This window comes from Euprymna scolopes, chromosome 19, assembly GCF_053919585.1.
Source record: "Euprymna scolopes isolate OS-2025 chromosome 19, ASM5391958v1, whole genome shotgun sequence".
In the NCBI taxonomy this organism is placed as follows: domain Eukaryota; kingdom Metazoa; phylum Mollusca; class Cephalopoda; order Sepiida; family Sepiolidae; genus Euprymna; species Euprymna scolopes.
In genome coordinates this window covers 87,112,880-87,137,167 of record NC_136500.1, presented here as the reverse complement: position 1 = coordinate 87,137,167, position 24,288 = coordinate 87,112,880, and the positions used below count along the sequence as shown (strand labels likewise).

At 32.8% G+C, this 24,288-nt stretch overlaps 1 protein-coding gene and 1 long non-coding RNA gene across 3 annotated transcripts in view; one reads left to right on the top strand and one right to left on the bottom strand.

Moving 5' to 3' along the window:
- The window catches only part of LOC145239820 (zinc finger CCCH-type with G patch domain-containing protein-like), a 388,887-nt gene that overhangs the window by 277,857 nt on the left and 86,742 nt on the right, over window positions 1-24,288 (bottom strand). The window lies entirely within an intron of this gene.
- Window positions 1-24,288, top strand: part of LOC145239822 (uncharacterized) — a 94,465-nt gene that overhangs the window by 63,683 nt on the left and 6,494 nt on the right. The window lies entirely within an intron of this gene.

Genomic DNA, 24,288 nt, shown 5'->3' with positions numbered 1-24,288 from the left:
CAAAGCTTTAAAACAGTTTCGGCTTACACGTCAATGGAGGGGAATAATTAACTAGAAAAATATGGGCGGACAAGTCACAAGCAATTGACGTATCTATTATAAATGCACATAAGAAAAAATATGTATCTGTACGTCCCCCACCTTCGATTAGAAAAATATTTACAATTAATAATCCATAGAAAAAAATAAAAAATAAAAGGCTACAATTTTAATATAAACAGCTGATGACACTAGGCTTAAAATTGTTTTTATATCTCTATATCTATAAAAGTGAAATTGTCTGTGTCTGTGTGTGTACAGTTCCCTACCAAACTACTCCGTCAATTTGAAGGATACAGACTCGAGATTTGACCTAAGGGGTATTGAGATTTGGGAAAATCTTTTTAATCGGTTTTCGGCCAGAAATTTGGCTGTTAAGGGGTCAAAGTTCAACGATTTGACCATTGAAAACTCTACCAAACTCCTTCGACAATTTTGGACCTAAACACTAGAAATTTTAGATGTAGGTTACTTTGACATGGATCAAACTTTTTAATTTGATTTGAGCCCAAAACAATAAATGTTAAGAGGTCAAAATTGGGGTCAAAATTTAAAAAAAATTTGACTTCTGCTGTCTCTACCAAATTACTCAGCCAATTCTTGGTCTAAACATTTGAAATTTTACATAAAGTGTATTCAGACATAGAGCAAGCTTTTTGTCTGTTTTTTTTAGTCGAAAATTTGGCTGCCAAGGTGTCAAAGTTCTAAAGATTTGACCTTTGCGGTCTCTAGCAAACTATTCAACCAATTTTGGGTGTAAACATTTGAAATTTTACATAAAGGGTATTCAGACATGCATCAAACTTTTTAATCGGTTTTTGGGTGAAAATTTGGCTGCCAAAAGGTCAAAGTTGAAAGAGTTGACCTTTGCAGACTCTACTAAACTCCTCCGCCAATTTTTGGTCTAAACATTGAAATTTTAGATGTAGGTTGCCTGGACATGAGTCAACCTTTTCAATATATATATATATACATATGCACATAAAGTTATGAACAGTACATAGGGCCCAAGCAACTGAACTGCTAGTATCATATAAAGTCAATAAGATTTTATTATCAAAACGCCACAAAATACTAGCAGAACCCGTAGAAATTCCACGGTAGTTGAAAATTTTTAAAACACATTATAAATAAAATGAATAACAAAAATAAAATAAAACAAATAACGACGAATTTAAAACAATTTTTTTTTATAAAATTCTTTTTCTTAACCTTTTAAAGCTAAAAAGAACTGATTTAAAAAATTTTAATTTTTTTTCAATGAAAATTCAACACACAACACATTGGGTTTTTTTCTGAATAATATTTTATATAAATTATAAGGAACAGATGTCAATTCACTTGCACAAGAAACTATAATAAAAAAATTACTGTCTCTGCTCAACATAAGTATTTTTAATTATCGAATAAAATAGTCAATTTAAAACCGTAAACAGTCATGTTTTTTTTTTAAATTTTTGAAGAGGAAATAGTTTTCATGATTTTTAACTGATAAAGAGCGACTATAAAGTGAGGTAATTCGTTTCTCATTAATTAATGTTTGTGATGATGATGTTTATTTTTTGTGACACCGGATGTACGGACAAGTAAATTAATATTTAGATAATAGAAACCAAATACCCAAACACAGCTATTGTAACGCATTATTATAGCAGAGTATGTCACAAGGAACATAGGACAAGTAATAACTTAACTTCTTTTTTTATAACAACAGCATTTATTTCCTCACTCTTATTTCAGGTTTTAAGAAAGGACCATTATTCTTCATTCTCCCGCCACGTGTGACTTCTCATTATGGCTGTGACGTCACCTATGTCTTTAATGTGATCGTCCTCTCTAACATGCTCTCTCCCCTTTTTATAGTCTTTTTCTTTTTTTCCTTACTATGACGTCATTTCGCACTTGGTTCAGTATGTGCATATAACTGCCATACGCTCATCCGTGCTCTGTTACAATATTTGTATGCCTAATTTGCATAACTATTTTTGAACAGTTTATTATCAGTAGTAAATTATTGTTTGATGTCATACATTTATAATTTATTGTCCTATTTTCCTATGTATATGAAATAGTTTTGTCGATAGTAACAGTAATTAATTAAAGAGAATTAAAGCAAAAAAGTATGAATGACTAAAACTTTTCGCAAAATATTTTGTTCATTACTTTTTAAGGCGGCTAATTTAAATGAAAATTAATATATTTTAGCAAGCTAGAAATATTTCCTGTTTGAAATAGGCAGAAACAATTGTCTGATAATAAAATGTTTCGTCTCAAGTCTGGAATACAGAATATAGCTTTTAAACAAAAACGATTGGCATACACAAACAGTTAAATATAATCGCAAAATGTGGATTTTCTGAAGCATCTATATATCTCCTCTCCTATATAATAAAATGACTGCAGAAATTTCCCTCTGGACCAAAGAATCACAGGTTTGCAACAACAGATGCCACATACAAATTCAATACATTCAATAATAGGTTACTAGCCACCATCTTATCGTAGCTTTTGAACATCATTTTATACACATTCAGCCGTGATATAAAAATGCTACATTGCATCCAACAAGCAACACCATCACAATCGCAACATCTTTAGAGGAAGAAGTCCCTATTTTTCTCTCTATATATTTAGTTCTACCACTACTTCCAGTTGTTACCAAAACGAATTCTAAACTTTCCACAGATTCTGTGCTTTCATAACCCATAAATGACTAATAAATACATAGACCCAACATAATCTTCAGTTTCCGCTTCATAAATAATAACAGCTCCCTCGCCAAACTGTCCATATTTCGGAATTTAATTCTACGCTTCATAAACAAGTGGTTACTAAAATTATAATATAGCATCACTAGGATACATATTATTTCACACACCGTCAAGATCATTTCATGTTTAGGTCATTACTGTCTTGTGTGTGTTTGTGTTTCACTTCGCAATTTGCTGGGCCTTTGCTATAAACATTAAATCTCAAAATATCGTGTATCCCCAAGTATTGAGAACATAAACAAAAAAAACATGCTAATAGTTCTTATTATAATGTGTGCATGCATGTTTGTGTGTGTTAAAAAGAAACAAGTTTTGTTGTTAAAACAATTGCCAAAAAAATAATAAATGTATATAAACATTACAGATAGCAACTTTTCATGAGATAAATAAATATATATACATCTGTAAATGTACAGTAAATTTTTATTTTTTTTTTTATTGTATTTCTATTTAAACAAACTGAGCCATAGCAACACGTGACTGGGCACAACTAGTATATATATATATAAGGAGTGTTCCAATTGTAATGCATACTACTTTTTATTCCACCTGAATGGCTCAGAGGATATTGTTATGCTGACTGAACTTATGCATTTATCACCTAAAAGTTTTATCTCTCTGTCGGTGTGAGACTCTAAAAAAAGTAACCTCTGTCATGGACATGCATCAAAAGCAGAGATGCATCTTTAAATCCCTGACAAAAGTGAGAATAGTGGTGATTATGTAGAAAAATAAATTTTGGAACACAATAGGTCATTCGTTGTAATGGCACCACTCCCATCTTCGTAGCTTTTCAACTTTTTGAGTTAATGAAAAATATAGGAGATTTTACTTTTGAAATACTCCTCATAAAAATGAATGAACACATATCTAAGGAAATAGCAGAAACACCAGAGGAAGACCTCCAATCTGTAGTGGAATGGGGACAAAAATGGATGGTCACCTTCAATGCTGCCAAGATTAAGCTTGTTTCCTTCAATAATTACAAGAAACCTCCTCAACCACCAATAGCTTTGGCTAAGGATACATTACGTGAAAGTACTTCTTTCAAACTCCTCAGCTTAATATTCACAGGGAACAGGAGTTAGAAGAGATACATCAAGAACATTGCCAAGGCTGCTGCAAAGAAAGCGGGCTCTTTCTACTGTGCTAGAAAACTACTTATGTCTGAAAGTATCTTGTACCTATACAAAGCCACCATTCGCCCATGTATGGAGCACTGCTGTCACATTTGAGCTGGTGCATCTGATACTGGTCTCTCACTCCTGGACAGGGTTCAAAAGAGAATCACCAACTTGATAGGTCCTGAACTGTCATCTACGCTTCAACCTCTATCCCATCGATGAAAGGTTGCATAAGTATTTAATGGTGGATGCTCCGATGAACTACAAGCCCTTGTACCTCCTCGACATAAATACCCCGTCAAACCCGATGAGCAGCAAAGTCCCACCCCTACACAGTAGCGATCCGTAGATGTAAGAGAGCCTTCTACTCTAATAGTTTCTTCCCCAGAACTGCTAGACTCTGAAATTCCCTTCTGGGTTCCTGCTTCCCCAACTGTACTGACATGTAGAAGTTCAAGTGTAATGTAAACAAACATGTTGCTGCTCAACTTCCTACCTAGTATCCCTGTAACTTATGTCTCTGATAGTAGCCCCCTACATCAAAGTGGCACTGTGCCTTGTTTGGGATGAAAATGTAATAAATAAATATATATATATATATATATATATATATATATATATATTTATATATATATATCTGTTCTGTCACACAAAAAATTAGCAAGTAAAAAATATCAGATGAATCCATTTAAAATATTTAGGGGAATTGAGAAAGCAAGTCAGATAACCCTTCCATATACAGTTTATTTCCACAATGAGACGTTTTATTTCTTTTTCTTTATTTCTGCTTTGCATATCGATTTATACGTTTTTTTTTTACTTTTCATTTTCTTCTTCCTTTTTTAAAACTTTCCACATTGACAAGTTTTCTTTTTTTCTTATTCCCCCCCCCCCTTTTTTTTTTTGAACTTCACTAACATAGCTGCTATGTGATATGAATATTAGTTCAAACACTGGTGAAAGAGAATTTTTTCTTTCTTTTTTTTTTTTGGCTCGTAAATTTTGCCAGGTGTACACTTATGGAAGAACAAACAGCCAAAGAATAACGTCTTTTGATCAGTACTAAAATGTCTTCACTTCAGTAAACACATTTGCATAGTTTTATTGGTCATAAAACTTTTGATATCAACTTATTTAAATATATTCATCACAAAAACAAAGCTACATCCTCCAATATTCCTGTGGCATAGTCTTGTTAGTATCTTTGTTATTTGTATATTTCAGATACTTATCTAGATATATTCTTACTAGCAATCACTATCTGGCGTTGCCCACTGTTTTCTGTGTCTCTGTGTCGTTTGTTATTCAAAGTAATCTTGTATTTATAATATATTTTTTTATACGAAAATTTATTTTATTTGTTTAAAACCAAATCGTTTAGTGTAGATATTTCTCATAGTCCAAGTAATAACTTTATAAATAATAAGAGTTTATGAAACAGTCTTCTGTCTGCATCCGGAACAAAATGCCCCATGGCTTGAAATACCATTTTTTTTTCACTTTGTCTGTGACGCTTGATTTGTTACATGGAAGGGGACAGACTCCAGTAATTAAAAGAACAAGCTAGATAAGTTTGAAAATGGTATTTGGAAAAGGTTAGAATCGAACCCAGTAAACATAAGTTAAAAGATAATACATATTGAAATCCCAGGAATGTAGAAGGATTGTCATTGTTCTTAGAAATAATTAAACATTATTTATGTCAGAGTTTGGTATGAGAAATGCAAATTAGAAATAATGATGAAACAGATTGGTTAAAAATGGAATGCTTCGATTTAGGAATTTCTTTGTTTGCCAAAATTGTGTTTGGACATACATATGGAAATCCACGCGAGTTGATAACATGGCGGGCACGCCTTTGACGTCATCAAGAAAGAGAATTCCTAATATATGGAGAAAGGGTTCGAGTTAGTCAGAGAGACGGGCAAGTGACGGCCAGAGAGACAGTCAGAGTTAGGGAGTCAGACTGAGAGTCAGAGACCCTCTTGGAAGCGAAGAGGGAAGATAAGACAATGTAGATCTAAAAGGCTTTGAATTCCTGACCATCATCACCAGCTGGTACGAATAAAGATCAGCATATATTTGCAAGCCTCGTTTTCATTTGTTGTCTTTGAAACAGTTATTATACATCAAGCAATCTATCATCTTATAAATGAACTTTGTGTAACACTCTCCAAAGTATTAACTGTTTGTCGCCCACCATTATAAGTAATGTATCTCCCATCTGATGTAAAAAGAACTGTATAAATGTCTCTCACAGATCCGATATAAATGTCACTCCCCCTTGTTATAAATGTATCCCGTCATCTGTCAACAGCAATATACACACTCGACGATATACACTCTGCTATATATGTGCACACGAGATAAAGACACTGAAATATATATATATATATATATATATATATATATATATATATACACCCCTCTGATATACGGTTCATAATATGCACCCCCACTATTCAACATATACGTTTTGGTTGCCATGACAGTCCCCTTTTCAAGAAATTATATATATATATATATATATATATATATATATATATATATATGTGTGTGTGTGTCCTAAGGTACGAAAAAATGCTAGACGATTTATCATACACTCACACACGAAAAAAAAATGTATTAAAAAAAGAGACAATATGCTGCAAAGAAAAAACAGGGTAAAAGTCCAAATTAAAATTAAATAATTAAAAAAGGAAACCACACACACAAACAGAAAGAAAAAAAAAACACAATTGACAGAATTAAAGTCCAAATCAAACTAAATGATTTAAAAAGATTTCAAAAGCAAAAGCCGATAAATAACAAAAATAAATAAATAAAAACATACACACACAAAGAGGAATGTGTTTGGGTAAGACAGACAATCGTAAGAAAAAAAAAAGTAAACACGAAATGAAATACTCAAACTCCAAATCAGACAAGTCTGCCAGCATGCATTACAACTATGCAATCTAGTAAACATTCAACTGCCTAGTGCATGTTTACATGTGTTTCTGACATTATCTCGGCTTTTTCTCAAGGTCTTCCGTCTTGAATCCTATTTTAGCAATGGTGTTGTCATTTGCATGCAGTCAATATCTGTACCAACGCAGACAATTTTCATTCATTTTGTTTGAGATCAATGTGATATTGTTGCAGTTACAAATATTGACATTTTGGACAATCAATACTGTTCAGAATATTGATTGTGTTTAGGCATTTAAAAAGTACTTTAATGGAATGTGCTCTGATGAACTTATAACACTTGTGCCCCGTCAACGTACATATCCCGGACTAACCCGACAAGCAAAAAAATCCCATCTCTTCACTGTTGAGGTCTCTAGATGCCAGAAAGCCTTCTACTCTAATAGTTTCTTTCCTCAGACTGCTAGACTTTGTAATTCCCTCCCTGTTTCCTGCTTCTCTGACTGTACAAACTTGCAGAAGTTTCAATGTAATGTGAGCAGACATCTCACCTGCCACAGTCCCAAATAGTAGCCCTTTACGCAGCAAGTGGTAATATGCCTTGTTTGGAGCGGAAAATAGAAATAAACAACGTAAAAGGGGTTAATATGCCATGATAATAAGCAATTCAATCAAATCAATATCGCTTACAGTAGGTATTATGTCTTGGTATTTAAAAAATAAAAAAACTATAGTTGATCTTTCATTCATTTAAATACAATAAAATCTCAAGTTTCTTTTCAATACTATTGCGCCAAGATGAAATATTTGAAACATGAACATTTCTTTTGTGTCTCAGTCAATTACGTTTGAACATTTGAATGGTGTTTGTAGGATTAAATGAAATAAACATCTTGCATCTTTCATATAAAAAACAAAATGGGCACACGCGTATGTGTGTGTCCGCGAAAGGCTTTTTATCGTCAGGCTTCTCGCATCGGTTACATTCCGGGAGAAGATTCCTTATACTTCCTTGATCGTAATATCTCCGGTTTGCAAACGGACATCGTCTCTATCTTTATTTTGATTGACTTTTAAAAAATTCCCTCATTTCCAGTGTTTGTTTGTCTTTCTTGTATAAATAAAGCAAAACTAATCGAAGCCGAGACGGTTTGAAGTCAATTAGGTTTGATCAATGTGGGGAAAACCCTTCATATCAGACAATTGCTATTGGTACTGCCAGAGTTACCCCTTTTTTTTTTGGGGGGGGGGAGCTGGTTTTCCCTAACATCGTAGGGAAACAAATAAATAAAACAGCAGAAAGCTTAACTGGCCTCCAGCCAGACATTCATTTCTGTGCGTGCCGCATTCTTAATTTAATTACCCACTCATTCATTTTGTTATCCGCTATGGCATAATGGTTAGCGAATTATCTTTTTTTTTTTTTAGTTTTCAATTTCGTCATCTGTCACCCGGCCAGAACTTAATTACCAACTCTTTTTTTCACCTTCTTTTCCTCCTTTGCGGTACGGCTTCCAGCCTTTTTTTTTTTTTTTTTTTTTAAACACCTACAAACACTCAGGCAACACCGGGCACCCCCGCTAGTCTTTCATATAAAAGCTAGACAAAATTTTCATACGTTTCTTTTCTATTAGGTTAATTTAAGGATTAGGATTTGCAATGAGTAATGTGTTGTGATGTAAAAAAAGGTTTGATATGCCATAAATTAAAACAAACAAATCTAATCAACCAATCAATGAATCTTTTTACAATAGATATTGTGTTTAGTGGCATAGCAACTATTTTTACCACCATGGGCCGTCATAAGATTTGACACCTCTACTCCTGTTGGCCATTGATAATCCGCTAACCTTCAAAATTCCAGAAAACCCTAAACAAAAAAATCTGTTTAAAAACAGCATTACACACAAAAAACACAAAAACAGATGACGACCTTAAAACTCATTTTGCTATAAAATTTCAGATTTTTTGTTAACTTTCTATTATTTTAATTTTTTTCTATTTTCTATTTTTACCACCTCAAAATGCCAACCCCGGTACATGCCTTCCAGGGTGGGCCGCATTGATTGTGTTTCAGGACTAAATACAGGGTGACATGAGAATGATGGGTGTGTAATGTGAATCTTAAAACAGGTTTAGATCTGATGACTTTAGAGGAAGATTAAATATGGATAGTATAGGGAGGTGCGTGTAAGAATAGGAGACTTTGTTGGTTTGGTCACATTGAAAGAATGAAAATGCTTGAATTAGTAGATGTAGAACAGTTGAGGTTACAGAAGGAGGCCAAAGAAAAGGTGTGAGGAATGATAAGGATGGGTTTGAGAGATGGGTGGATAACTAGAGAGTGGGCCACAAATAAGTTAGTTTGGAAGTCAATTTATAAAAGCTGTCCAACATATGCTAGAATTTAAAATAAATCTTAAACCAAATATGATGGTGATGATGGTGATTCCCCCAAAATACCACATACTCATAGAATCGCTAAAAAAAAAAAAAATTCAAAATCCTTTCTGCAATCGAACCATATTTAGTACAAATAAATTCCAGTCTATGCCTGACTTGTCCACCAAATTTCAGTCATTAATGTCCAACAGTTTTCGTTTCATCAACAATGAATGATGTACTCCAAATGTACATTTCTGTATTGCAAACACGCCTCGATAAAATGTCAATAACTCTTGACACATTCCTGTTTTTGCACTGCACTGCCCTCACTTGGGTTGTGATGGCCCCTTCGCTTTAAGAATAGTCTAGAGTATGTTTTGATAGACATTATCTTTGAGATAACCCTATAGACCAAAATTTGAATAGTTACAGTTCAGTGGATATGAAGCACATTAATATATCATATCATCTACTAATGAGACGATCACCAAAGTGTCCCTGCATATCATTGAATCACAATAAAACACAAACTGTTAGGTATTCATGACTAAAGCTTGGTGGGCAAGTCCAGAACAGACGTTTATTTCTACGAAATATGGTTGGATTGTAGAAATTTTTGAGGGTTACCCAACACAAGAGTGAACATGATATCCCAATGGCTTTGTAGGAGTAAAAAAAAAAAAAAAAACGTGATCCATTAATTTTTATTGCTTTTATTTATAAATAAAATAAAATCTCAAGTTTCTTTTCAATGTTACTGCTCTAAAATGAAATATTTGAAACACAAACATTTCTTTTGTGTCTTGGTCAATTATGCTCAAACATTTGAATGGTGTTTGCAAGATTAAATGAAATAAGAAACCGGCGTTCATCATATAAAAGTCTTTGCACATTTCCTTTTTATCTTGTTAGCATAAAAGTTTCTGACAAATCAAGGACTGCACCCTATCTCTGAATAGCCCCACCTCTCAATAACTAATTCTGAAAAGCATTTTGGAAAAAAAATGCATTATATATATATATATATATATATATATATATATATATATATATATATATATAGTATATTTAGGCAGCATTTTTTCTGTTATGCACGTTTCATTAAATAGCACAGACAATTCTTGCTTGTTTTGCTTGTAATCCTCCTTTTCTCTTTGTCAGACCATTTTCCGAACGTTTTTTTCGAGTGAAAAAAGAAATTTCCCATAATTGCAAACGTTTTCGACATCCATTGGTCATCCTCAGGCGAGTAGTAAAAATTGAAAAATGAAAATAGCGAGATGAAATGAAAAGACGATTAAAAGATGATTAAAATCGCTAACTACCATTAATAATAGGAATAATAATAATAATGATAGCAGCGATAATAACATTAACATATATTATTCTAACCAGATGCATGAGAATTACAAATTAGACAAAAAAATAATAAAAGATATTGTACACAAACATGTCGTAACCACGGAAAAAACTCTAAAATAAGATTTATTATTTATTACAAAAAATTTAAAATAGCCAATTACTAATAAATAACCCTACATCCGATGGCAGTATGCTGAAAACTAGAAATGCCGTGTAGGTTTTTAAATGTCCCATAGGAGAATGTGTCTCCAAAAATAATTTGTACATTGGCATGACTCGAACCAGCATCTCCCGTCGTTTAACATGTCACCTGTCTTCCTCGAATAGTTCAATCTATCAGCATCTCACAGCACACCACATCCCTACAACTGAATTTAGAGACATATTAAAAAAAAAAACACGGCCATTTTAACTGTCTCATATTGCGAGGTGCGCCTCCCAATCTTTGAGGCATTGTTAATCCACATTAATAAACCAACGATTAACAAGACTCAAAATGAAACGAAGGGCACACTCAAGGGCTTTTGAGTATTTTAGTGATTTTAAGTGATTTTAATCGTTTTTTAATTTCATCTCGTTAATTTCATTTTTTATTTATTACTACTCGCCTGAGGATGACCAATGGAGGTCGAAAACGTTCGCAATTATGGGAAATTTCTTTTTTGACTAAAAAAAAAAAAAAAAAAAAAAACGTTTGGAAAATGGTCTGACAAAGAGAAAAGGAGGATTACAAGAAAAACAAACAAGAGTTGTCTGTGCTATTTAATGAAATATATATATATATATATATATATATATAAATATATATATATATATATATATATATTTATATATATTCAAGCACGTCTGATTGAACACGACAGAGTTATTCTTTTCTCCAAGTTTTTGGATAACTTTTCAATTTGACAAGCAGCCCTTTATATTTCAGCAGGCATGTTGTATATTATGGCGCCCAAAAGTCGTTGTTCAGCCATATTTTTCTCAAGCGCTTTCTATCGGGACATCCAATCGTCGTCAGGAGCGATTGTTCTTGTTGTCATTTTCTTTTTCTTTGAGGCTTGGTGTATTTATAGTTTTCTTTTAGTTTTTTTTTTTATTAGTTATAAAAGTAGGTGTAGGATGGGTAGAGGCAAATTATTTTTATTTTTAATTTCGATTATTTTATTTTATTTTATATTTTATTCATTTAGTTTCTTGTTAGTCATTAAATACAGTTAGTATATTTGTCCCAGTGTTAAATGAGATCCAGTTAAAAAGAGGCTATAGTTTTTTTGCTTAGTATGGCTTCCAGTAATTTTTGTTGTCGTGTGCAATTGTTAAGATATCGAATTTTAGTATTGTTAGTTAAGATATTTCTAATGTCGGACCACTGTAGGTTTTATTATGGGATGTTAGGTGTTGTTTTATGACGGTATTGTCAGCTAAATGCTAGGTTAGTCGTCGGGAAAGTGTTGTTGTGGTGTGGCCTATGTATGTGCGTTGTATGAGTTTTTAGAGTGGGTTTAGAAAGCGCTTGAGAAGAATATGGCTGAACAAAAACTTTTGGGCGCCATAATATACAACATGCCAGCTGAAATAAAGACTGCTCGGCAAATTGAAAAGATATCCAAAAATATCAGAAAAAAGAATAACTCTATTGTGTTCAATCAAATGTGCTTGAATAATGACTTGCTACCAAAATATGCATACATTTATATATATTTATATATATATATATATATATATATATATAAAATTACAAAGGCAAAGGAGCTACCACTTATCAAGGCCCAGAGGGCATTTAAGGATAAAGATTATACGGTAATCAATGGGATATCATAGTAATCATTAGTAGTGGAAATTTGTAAATTGGATTACTTAAGGAGACGGCTCATCAAGAACTTGTTCACATTGGACTTGAAGGCAATCATATTATAGTCAGCATGAAAATGGAAGAGAGTTCCATGGGCGCACAGTTCTAAGAAAAAAGCTTTGTTCATGGAATCTACGTTTAGGTTTAGGTACAGATAAAGAGTGGGGGGGGGGAATTATTGATAGTGATTTCAACTAGATGAGTGTTTTTCATGAAAGTTTGGCAAGAGAGGGCCATAGATTGGAACTTAGACGAGTACTTGCCATGAAAATAACGATAAAGCAGAGACAGGCTTGCAGTCTCTTCTGTGGGAAAGAGGTTGCAGGGAAGAGAAAAGGTCATTCCCACTAGGCTATGAGGTCTATTTTGAACTCTGTCAAGACAGGATAATCTGCTTCTAGCAGATCCTGCCTAGATGTGGCAACAGTACTCCATCCTTGAACATATTTGACTCTTATATAGGTAGAGAATTGCATCAGCAGTGAGATATCTACTGGAACTGGAGCAGTAGAATGATATATATATATATATATATATATATATATTTAAATTTAACATAGATAAATAAAGTTGTAGTTCTTGTCGGTATATTTGTTTGTTTTTTCACAAACTCATTCTAGACCCTCATAACGATATATATGCTTAAATCATATTAGTTAAGCTACTTGCATGAGTAATACATTATTCAATGTCGTAGGCATAATTAGTAAAACAATAATTTTCAGACAAAATTCATCTTTATTCTATTCTCCTGCTAGAGTGATACACAGATTCCAAAACTTCTCTAACATTTTGATGACTTTTTTTTTTTTTTTTTTTTTTTTTGTTAAAACGATTTTTCTTTGACCTCAAAATATGCCTTAGTTTTTGATATCACTTCTCCATTGGAGCCAAATCTCTTTCTCGGAAATATTCTGCAAACAGCTAGTAGTCACCAGGGCACCATATCTGAAAGACAGGGTGGATGCAATTCATTGTTGTGGTCGACTTGTCTCGATACATTATCTTGATAAAAGAGCACTTTTCTTCTTGGTTTGTTACCGTTTTTTGCCGATTTCTTCAAATGAACTAATAATACTATAAATGATACTTATAAAGTTGAGTTTTTTTCTCGCTAAGTCTACTTTTTCTATTTAAAAATGATTAAAACAATCTTCTTAATATACTCAGTTATGGATATGCGAGCGACTACATGAAGGTTAACTAATTGGCATATTCTTTTGAAAAACGGGCGTTGATTACTTATTCATGTTTATAGTTTTTATATTAGATGATTGGTTTCATTTCACTATTACGCTGAATTTTACTTATTCTGCAAAATTGTGTAGAATTTAAGATAAAAACGTTCTAGCATATATATATATAATATATATATATATATATATATATATATATATATATATATATATTGTAAGCCTCTGTTTAGTCTCAAAAGACAATAGGTATCCCCTATAAGGGTAACTGCACATGTAATCATAATGCAAAGGTTGCACAATCCCCAACCACACCTCTCCTAAATCGACACTGCTTGAGTTCAGTGGCAAGGAGAAGTGCTAGACGACTGGAAACAATGCCGAGATAAGCAGAGAGCACATACAGCACCTGGAATTCCCAAACAGTCACCCATTTTAGTATTGACCAGGCTCGATGTTGCTTAAATTTGGTGATCTAATGGGAACTGGTGTGTCAATGTGTTTATGCTGAACTACAAACACACACACACACACACATATATATATATATATGATCTCGTCGGTGTGTATGTAAAACGTCTCTACCAAACTCGTTTCTGAATATTTGGTCTAGAGAGTTGAATTTGATATACAGAGTATTTGGACCTGTAGCACACATTCGATTTGATTTTTAGCAGCAAAAATTGAAAACTAAACAGTTGACTTTCGCAGGGTAAGTCGAATAAAACATTACTCCTGCTGTTATTTGTGCGCATGCGCAAAAATAAACATTCATAGCTCAAAGTCGCTTAATTTTTAACCTATCGTATCCATCTGTCAGTAGCTCTGATGTAATAACGCTGTAGAGATAAAGGACAACTAAGGATGGAGTTTTAAACGATCTGGTTTTGATTCTATCAGATGGTGCACAAGTCATATTTTTTTATAACTTTTGAACTCATTACTGTGTATTTGATAATAATCAATAGAGAATTGGCTTTATAATAAGAAATAAGAAATCTGCATGATTTAAAATGTAATATTTATGCATATTTTATGACCGGGAGAACACCAGGCGGCCTTCTAGTGCTTTATAATATTTACTATTGATGATAATTCATGAAGAAAATGCTTGCATTTTTTTTTTTTTTTTACACAGCAATCACCACTTATCAAGGCCCGGAGGCCACTCGAGGATAAGGGTTAATGGGTATACATTAGTCAATGTGATTATAGCGTAGTAAACATAAGTAGTGGGAATTTTGTAAATTGGATTACTTAGGGGGACAGTCCATCAAGAACTTGTTTACATTAGACTTGAAGACAATCAGATTGTAGTCAGCTGGAAAGCAGGCAAACGGAAGAGAGTTCCACAGGTGTGTAGTTCTAAGAAAGAAGCTTTGTTCATGGAATCTACATTTAGGTTTAGGCATAGATAAAGAGTGTGGGAAATTATTGATAGTGATTTTGACCAGACGAGTGTTTTTCGTGAAAATTTGGCAAGGGGGGGGATCATAGATTGAAGCTCAGCTGAGCACTTTCCATGAAAATAACGATAAAACAATGTTCTAAAATGTTCACGCATTTTTTTTTTTTTTTGATCAATTGTTAGCAATGGCATTTTTTGATTATACCGAAGTTCCTTTTCAAGTTTTCACAGGTCAGTAGGTCAACTGTCTCCAAACGCCACTCTGTACGATCTTGTCTAATAATTTACTTTCAAGTTTTCCTTGGCCGGCCAACTTTCCTGTGGTTGAAAACATTCATGCTTCTGTGACGGTTTACATAAGACAATGAAACTTCTACATAATTGTGCCAGTATAACCGATTCGTCTTTAGGATCACTTCTATGCTTGGCAAATGTACAGGGTGGAATGATAGAATTGTCGCCCTAAAAAAGATGATATGATTCCATTTCCGTTTCATGAAAACCAGTTTTCTTTTCTTTTTTTTTTTGTTACAGACCATCTACTAGTTGACCAGTTGTGTACAAATCCCAAGAGCGATAGGAACCTTCTATCTTGTCTGAAAGTGACACAATGTTCAATGAGTGAGATCAGAGTTGTGCTGCTGTACAACTCTTGCTCTCTACCGATCCAAGTTATGACAACAGGACCATTGACAGCACTCTCAAAATGCATCGCTGGATCGCCACAAATAATAAGGGCATGCTCAGGGTAGTGAAAACAAAGTTTCCGGCCACAGTGTGGTTTCAAGTGAGGGCCACATCATCCCATCTCACATCTTTGAAGTCGGCTTGAAAGTCAACAGTAAAGTGTATCTGGATGTTCTGAAGAGTGTGCTGATCCCCTAGTGACATCGGGTGGCCGCTGGCAGACCCTGGGTGTGACAACAGGACTTGGCGCCAGCCCACAAGTCCAAAGAGAGGCAGGCTTGACTTCAAAAGGAATACTACGACTTTGTACCCTTCTCTCACTGCCCCCGCCCTGAACATGCTGGACTATTTCACTTGGTCATACATCAAGAACACCACCAACATGACCTCTCACAACACCAAAGCCAGCCTGATCACCGCCATCTGCTGAGTATTTGCCAAGATCCTGCCAGCGCTTGTGGAAAAGGCATGCTCTCAGTTCCAGACCCATATTGAGGCAGTGATTGAGGCTGAAGACGGCTACATTGAATAGATGCCAGCTCTACCACATAATTAAGTTACCTGAATTGAATTTTTCCATAAAAGTTTTAAAATAAAGCTGTAGTGTTGTTTTCTTTAGGGCGACACTTTTATCGTTCCAACCTGTACTACTTTCAGCAAATCCTTTGATTTGAGTTATATATATATTTTTTTTTTTAATTTTTTTTTTATTTACTCTGAAGAGTTACAAAAAGAACAAAACAGTGATAAACAAAAAATTAGGCACAAGGCCACTCAAAAATTGGAGAGGGAGGGTGTCTATGATCATCCTTGTCACTGCACCTTTGCTGATCTATACTAGTCCTAGCTTTTGTTATCATTAACCATGATACCTCACTCACACCGGGGGGGGGGGAGGTAGTCCTACTTAAGATACCGGAATCATATCGCGTGTATGTGTGTTTGTTTATTTTATTTTATTTTTTTTTAAATCCTCTGATTTGATACGTTAAGTTTGGTCAGATTTCACATGGCAGATCCATCTGATCATGGATCTGCCATTGCACTATAGTCAGGCAAGAGAGCACTTGCATTAGCAACAACAGTTTTGTGTAAGTAAAAACAATTTGCTCTAGTATTTAAGTTGTTTAACTAATACGCTGAACAAGAAGTTCAGTTTGAAATTGTTAAATAGTTAGAGATTATGACAAACGGCTTGTGAAAAGATGAAAGTACAATAACTGAACTGTTGTGATTAATAATAATAATGGATGAGGATAACGATTTGAATCAGGTAAATATATTTGTGATGCTATTATTTACCTGAAGTACTTATGAGTTTTATTCTAATGTAAGCAATAAAATTACTTAATTAGCATTACAGTTTGTTGAAAGCTTTTAATTTTTATTTTGCTTTATTCTGTTATTTTAACTTTTTCAGAAACATCATCGTTTGTATGAGCTTGTTTTCTGCAAAAGGATATATATATTTAAATAATATGTGCGGTTTGTTTTTATATTAGTTTTTTACATATCCAATATTTTTTTTATTTGGCAATTTATAACTACAATAAATTGCAGTTTCACTTAATGCCTTAACTAGCAAATTCTAGCATTGCTATAAATATAATTTGCTGATTTCTTTATGTCCTCTGATGAGAAGAATAATAAGAATAGCATTCTTTGAAACTCCGCGGAATAAGGACTTTGTAAATTGTTTTTTGGAGTATTTAGTCGAACAATAAATTTTGATTGTAAAGTTCAATTTACAGTTTTAGTTTTCTTTCTCTTTATATATATATATATATATATATATATATATATATATATATATAATTTGAGGTTGCTATTTTTCAAAAGTAGTGTAACCAATGAAATATAACGAGGTTAATACAAGCGTGCTCAATACGGAAGTAGAGCAAGTTACATTTTCAATTTGTCTTTACATAAGCAGTAATTTGTTGCTACACAGTCATGAGCATGTTTCGGTCTACCAGTATTTACTAACTAAAGACCACATCAGGCAACATAAGCTTATGTAAAGACAAATCGAAAATATATATATGTATAGTATATATATATATTCAGACAGATTTTGTTAAATAGCACAGAGTGTTTTTGCTTAATGATCTTTTTTTCTTTTTGTAATATTGCCATTTTGCAAATAGTCATTCTTATGCCTCGGATGAATTTATGTAGGAAAGTTCCATAGTCGTTTTCGTCCATCTGTTTTGTTTTACTTTCAAGTAATTTCAACTGATTTTCTTCAGTTGTCTTCAGGCAGTTTTTGATTACTGTTTCGTTAAAATCAGGCTGCTTTTATATACTTCAGTTCAAATTACATTGAAATTACTTGAAATAGTCAAACGTCTCGTGTGTAAAAAAAAATATACGCTTTAACATGTTAATAACATGACTAAAATAAATATACAATGGTTTAAAGGTGTAATTTACAAAATGGTTTGGAATTTACAGTTTTTTTTTTTGTTTTTGTTTATAATTTATAAATTTAAATTACAACACACACACATACATACATGATTCTTGTCAGACGAGTGTCACTCCTTCAGACACTTAAAGTCCATGAGCCCAAAAATGATTTCCATCGCCACAGGACCATTTTAATAGACAAATGCCTGAGGGAGTATCTATACACGGATGATGTTACAGAGTCTTGTTTTGTACAACAGCTAAGTCTCTCTCTCGGTTCAAAATGTTGAGATCCAGCAACAAGCAAGAGCAAGATAGCCAGCAACAAGTTAAACTGCAGACCAAATTAATGCGGGTACTGGTCTCCCGCTTTATGGTTTTTTAAATCAGAGATTTGCTTCTCCTAGAAAGGTTGCCTTCACCACGGCTTACGGGAGCCCTCTCCTCCCCAACACACACATACAAACACACACAGTGCTAGTTGGCCGTTGACCCTGAAAAAGGGTTCATACACACACACACACACACACACACATATATATATTGGATGGTTACGTACTCAGGCACTTTAAAATGTTATCACTGTTTTAAAAATTTACATTGTTAATTTTTGTCTATTCAGCTCTTATATACAGTGCTTCCAATATTTTTAGTCTTTTTATGTTTGGATCCATATGAATGATTTTCGTGTTTTCAACTAGGATTTTTCTAAATTGGGAATGTGGGCAGCCATATTGATTTAGGTGTTGGCAAATTGTGCTTGTATCTGAAAGGTGTAAGGTTAATCGTCTGGACATCGTGTTTGTTGTGTGTCAAATGTAGCTATTAATGTTTCTACTGTTGGAGATGCATTCTCTCAAGGGGTATTCGAATTGGTAAACTACATTCGTTTCGTCGACTGATTTTGTTGTCCGGAAAGTGTAAGCTGTTGTTAATTTCTTGTAGTAGATGATAAATCTGATTTTATTATTGACTGGATATATATATATATATATACTAGCAGGGGTGCCCGGCGTTGCTCGGGTGTTTGGAGGTGTATGCTGTGCAAAAAAAGCAAAAAAACAAAAAAATGGTTAATTTTTTAAAACATTGACTCCTATTATGACCCCTTAAAATTTATTGTTTCGGGCTCAAATCACTTTATTAAGTTAGATCCATGTTCAAGGAACCTAAATCTAAAATTTCAAGTGTCTAGACCCAAAATTGTCGGAGGAGTTTGGTAGAGTTCTTAAAGGTCAAATCGTTGAAATTTGACCCCTTAACAGCCAAATTTCTGGCTGACACCCGTCACATCGATTTTCCCAAATCTCAGTACCCGGTATTTCAAATTTCGAGTCTATAGACTAAAAATTCACAGAGTTATTGCGTAGGGAAATGTACACAGACAGACACATTCACTTATATATATATATATATATATATATATATATATATATATATCTCGATGTATTATATTCCTTAGTACCTTTTCATCTGATCTAAAGTTGTGGTGTAGCTGGTTGCGATAGAATATATTGATGGGGTGGGGATCGTTGACTTGGTTATTATTAGTTTGCGCTAAGTTTCTAACTTTTAGTTAACTTTGTTTATTGGCGAATCGGTTATTAATTAAGACCTGTTTGATATTTTTTAATTTGCTGTAGAATATTTTTTTTTTTATTTGAGGAGATTAATTTGGCACGATTAATTAGATCAGCTCAGTAGTCTTGAGTAAAAATGCAACATTATATATATATATATATATTTTTTGTTTTTTACATAGGCATCACCACATTATCAAGGCCAAGAGGCCACTCAAGGATAAGGGTTAAAGAGTGTACAGTAGAAATTGGACAATATAGTAATCATTAGTAATGAGAGAGAAAGGGAGAGAAAAATTAATATAGATATGAATTTGAAGAAGATAAACATCTAAACAATGCGACTTAGTTTCATTGCTTCCTCAGATACAGTTATTCTCATATCGTGGTCATATATATTGGGGGTTGGGGGGGGACGAAAAGGATAATCCAGTTGAAAGCAGTTCCGTCTTTTTCGTAAACGTCAAAAAACTAATCGAATAAATAAAATACAGAATAAATAAAATAGACGAAAATGGAAATGATAAATTCAGAAAGTAAGCAGTTGTATGAATAAATCATGAAAAATAAATAAAATAATATGGCCGTGAAAATAGTCTCACTTTATGTAACTGATCCCCCTCCCCTTCAACAAAGGTATGCAAATGTAAACCAATACACAAGGTCTGTTTAAATGATATTTCCCTTATCATAATGTCTCACTCTCAGATAAAAGGGATAGCCGACACATGTGGGTCATCTAGTCTGATAAACTTGACAAAAGAATTGGGAATTATGATCAGATACCATTTTCTTTTTCAGCTCTGCAGGCTTACATCTACGTGCCCTATCTTTCACTGATATTGAGCACTTTCCTCATATATATATATATATATATATATATATATATATATATATATATATATACTTGTTTATTATTATATAAACATGCTCACATCCCGCTGCTACAAATAGCCACTTGTTTCAATCAAACAACAGATATCATCAGGCAGCGACTTGACTATTCAAAAGTTCAATGAATAATCTATTCTAATTCATTGAACTTTTGAATAGTCAAGTCGCTGCATGATGATATCTGTTGTTTGATTGAAACAAGTGGCTATTTGTAGCAGCGGGATGTGAGCATGTTTATATAATAATAAACAAGTATTATCAGCTCTTTTTATTGAGCACTATCTAACAACCTCGTTGAATTCATTAGTCCATTACTTTTGAATATAAAAAAACCCGAGTATATATATATATATATATATATATATATATATATATATATATATATATTACAATAATAATTTTAATTATTGCGATAATAATTTTAATATCTACAGACACTAATGTTTCATCCTTTCAGGAATCATCAGTGCAGGATCACACAATTACTACCGGTCGAAAGATTCGAACCTGGCCACGAAGCCATCTCTGATTCCATTAGCAAGGAACCAACTTCAAGGCCAATCTCAACCGTGAAAGATATCGTTGAAATTTTAACATTTATTTTTAAAATGTCGTAACATCTGACCATAGCGATCTAATGATTATAACATCATGATCTATGCATGCGAGCTTAGGCGACAGACTTTCTATTTCAACTTTAAAGTGCTCAACAGTAAGAAACCGAATTTCTTGAAGAGGCTGATATAATTATTACAATAATAATTCTAATACCTACAGACACTAGTGTTTCATCTTTACGGGAATCATCAGTGCAGGGTGATACGATTACTACCGGTCGGGAGATTCGAACTTGATTTTTTTGCGGAGAGAAAAAGCTACCCTGTCTGGATAGATGAAGCTCTACCCGATTTAAAGGAGCAATTTATAAGAAAGGAAAAGATAGGGAGGTAATAGTTAAGGTTACATTAGAACCTTTATTACATTATCATGTCGATGAGGATGATTACAAAAAGTGAAAGGGAAATGAGTGGGGAAACTTCTATAGGCTATGACATTTCAAGGTTAAATGCTTCTCATCAGGAAAGGAGAAAAAACATCATTGTACAAAGAAGACAACATTTATTTTATATACATTTACGATTAAAAATGAAAAAGTTCAGGGTGAGAAGTAATGAAAAGGGAGGGGAGTGCGAGTATTAGAAATAATTTCAAAGGCAAAAGACGGGTATTGAGTCGGGGTGGGGATTGATTAGGTAACGAGAATACTTAATATGAAAAAGGTGTGTGTGTGTGTGTGTGTGTGTGTGTATATATATATATACTTGAAACAAGTGGCTATTTGTAGCAGCGGGATGTGAGCATGTTTATATAACAATAAACAAATATATATATATATATATATATATATATATTATATAAATAATATTTATTTATTTATTATTTTTATTTATTTATATGGGCTTGTGGTATGCTTGTGGAAATATTACAATTTGCAACGGATTTTACCATTTTACCATTTTATGGATTACATCATATGCATACATTTTTAACATTAAAAAAACTTTCCATTTGGTCTGATATTTTTCTTTATTGTCTTGGATCTTACGACTGTTCCTCTATAATCTTAATTGAACTTAACCACAATATGGCATATCCTCTATAATCTTAGCTTCCTTTAGAATTGTCATGCAAGCTTTTTACTTTTCAATCTATGTACTAAATAGCAAAATGTATGATTGCATATAAACATTATTTTGCTGAAAACATTTCCTTTGATGAGATGAGACATTTATAGAAAAGTTATGGATTAAGGGAAAAACTTTAAAAATTTTGTATTCCTTGTCAAATAATAAATTTGTTGTAAATTTTTTAATTTATAGAATTTAATTCCAAATTTTTATATATATATATATATATATATATATAAGTGACTATGTGTGCAACAATCTCTACCAAACACCGTTGTTAATTTTTGTTTGTAAGACTTAAAACTTGATATATAGGGAATTTGGACCTGTAGAAGAAATTCAATTTGGTTTATAGCCGGTAATAATAGCTCCTACAGGATCAAAATTGAAAAAAAAATGGAACTTGGCAGGCATAAATCAAATAAACGTGTTACTTCTACATATTGTGCAAATATACATTCATACCTTTACCAATGTTGTTTTGAAAGTTTTTATATGCGTGGTGATTTAACTCAGATTATGACAAATAATGCTGGAAAGCTATATGTTTTGGTTTCGATTCTAGTTGATGGCACTCAAGTCATACTTTTAATTTGTTAAACTTTGGATATTACTATATATGGGTATAATATTAGGTTGGTATAAAAATAATGTTTTTATATATGTAGTTGCACGTCAAAAAATGATATTTTTGTACCAACCTAATATATATATATATATGTATATTAGAAAGAAAATTAAAACTGTAAGTTGAAATTTCGGTTGGGATTAAGTTATCTATATATAAATACTGGTATTTATATTAGATTAAAGTTTACCATTGTGTATATCAGGTAAACACTACACCCTTTTGATTTCATTACTTTTATATATAAATATATATATAATTATTTACTATAATAATTAATTAAATACCTACAGACACCATAGTTTCATCCTTTCGGGAATCTTCAGTGCAGAGTGTCATGATTAACACCAGTTGACAGATTCGGACCCAGCAACACAAGCCATCTCTGGCTCGATTAGCAAAGACCATATCGAATTGTCTACCATATATATATATATATATATATATATATATATATACTAGCGAGACCTGTGAAAATTCCACAGGGGACTCATTCTATATGTAATATATTGATGTTGGCATTCTGTAGATGTTCAGTGTAAATGGAGACGCTCTAATATTATTGTAGCTTTTTTGTTAAAACTATAAAAGTATTAATCTAAGCTAGCACGAACGCCCGGTAAAGCCAGGTTGTAAAGTATGCTTAAATATGATATTTTAATTCTTGCAGATTTTGTATATCTAAATAATTATTAAAATGAACGTGTCTGTGTACATTTACCTATGCAATAACTCTGTCAATTTTAAGTCTACAGACTCGAAATTTGATATACAGTGTACTGAGATTTGGGAAAACTCTTTGTGATCGATTTTCGGCCAGAAATTTGGCTTTTAAGGGGTCCAAGTTCAACGATTTGACCTTTGAGAACTCTATAAAACTCCTCCGAGAATTTTGGGTCTAAACACTTGAAATTTTAGATATAGGTTCCTTGGACATGGATCTAACTTAATAACTTGATTTGAGCCCAAAACAATAAATGTGGAGGGGTCATAATAGGGGTCAAATTTTAAAAAATTGACTGCTTTTTATTTTTATTTTTTGCTCAACATAAACCTCCAAACACCCGGGCAACGCCTGGCTGAAATGCTAGTATTATAATGTTCTATCGATTTTTATATGTTATAAAGTTGCGATTTCGAAAATAAATAGAATATATCCATTTGACTTGGGTGCATTAGCTTGAATCGAAACCAAAATAAAAACTATATATATATATATATATATATATATATATATATATATACAGTGATGATCATATTTATTGGCACGGTAAAATAAAAGTTAAATTTTGTCTAATAAATTCTAAAAAAGGGATTAAATTAAAGAAAATAACAAAGTATATTATGTATTTTTAACT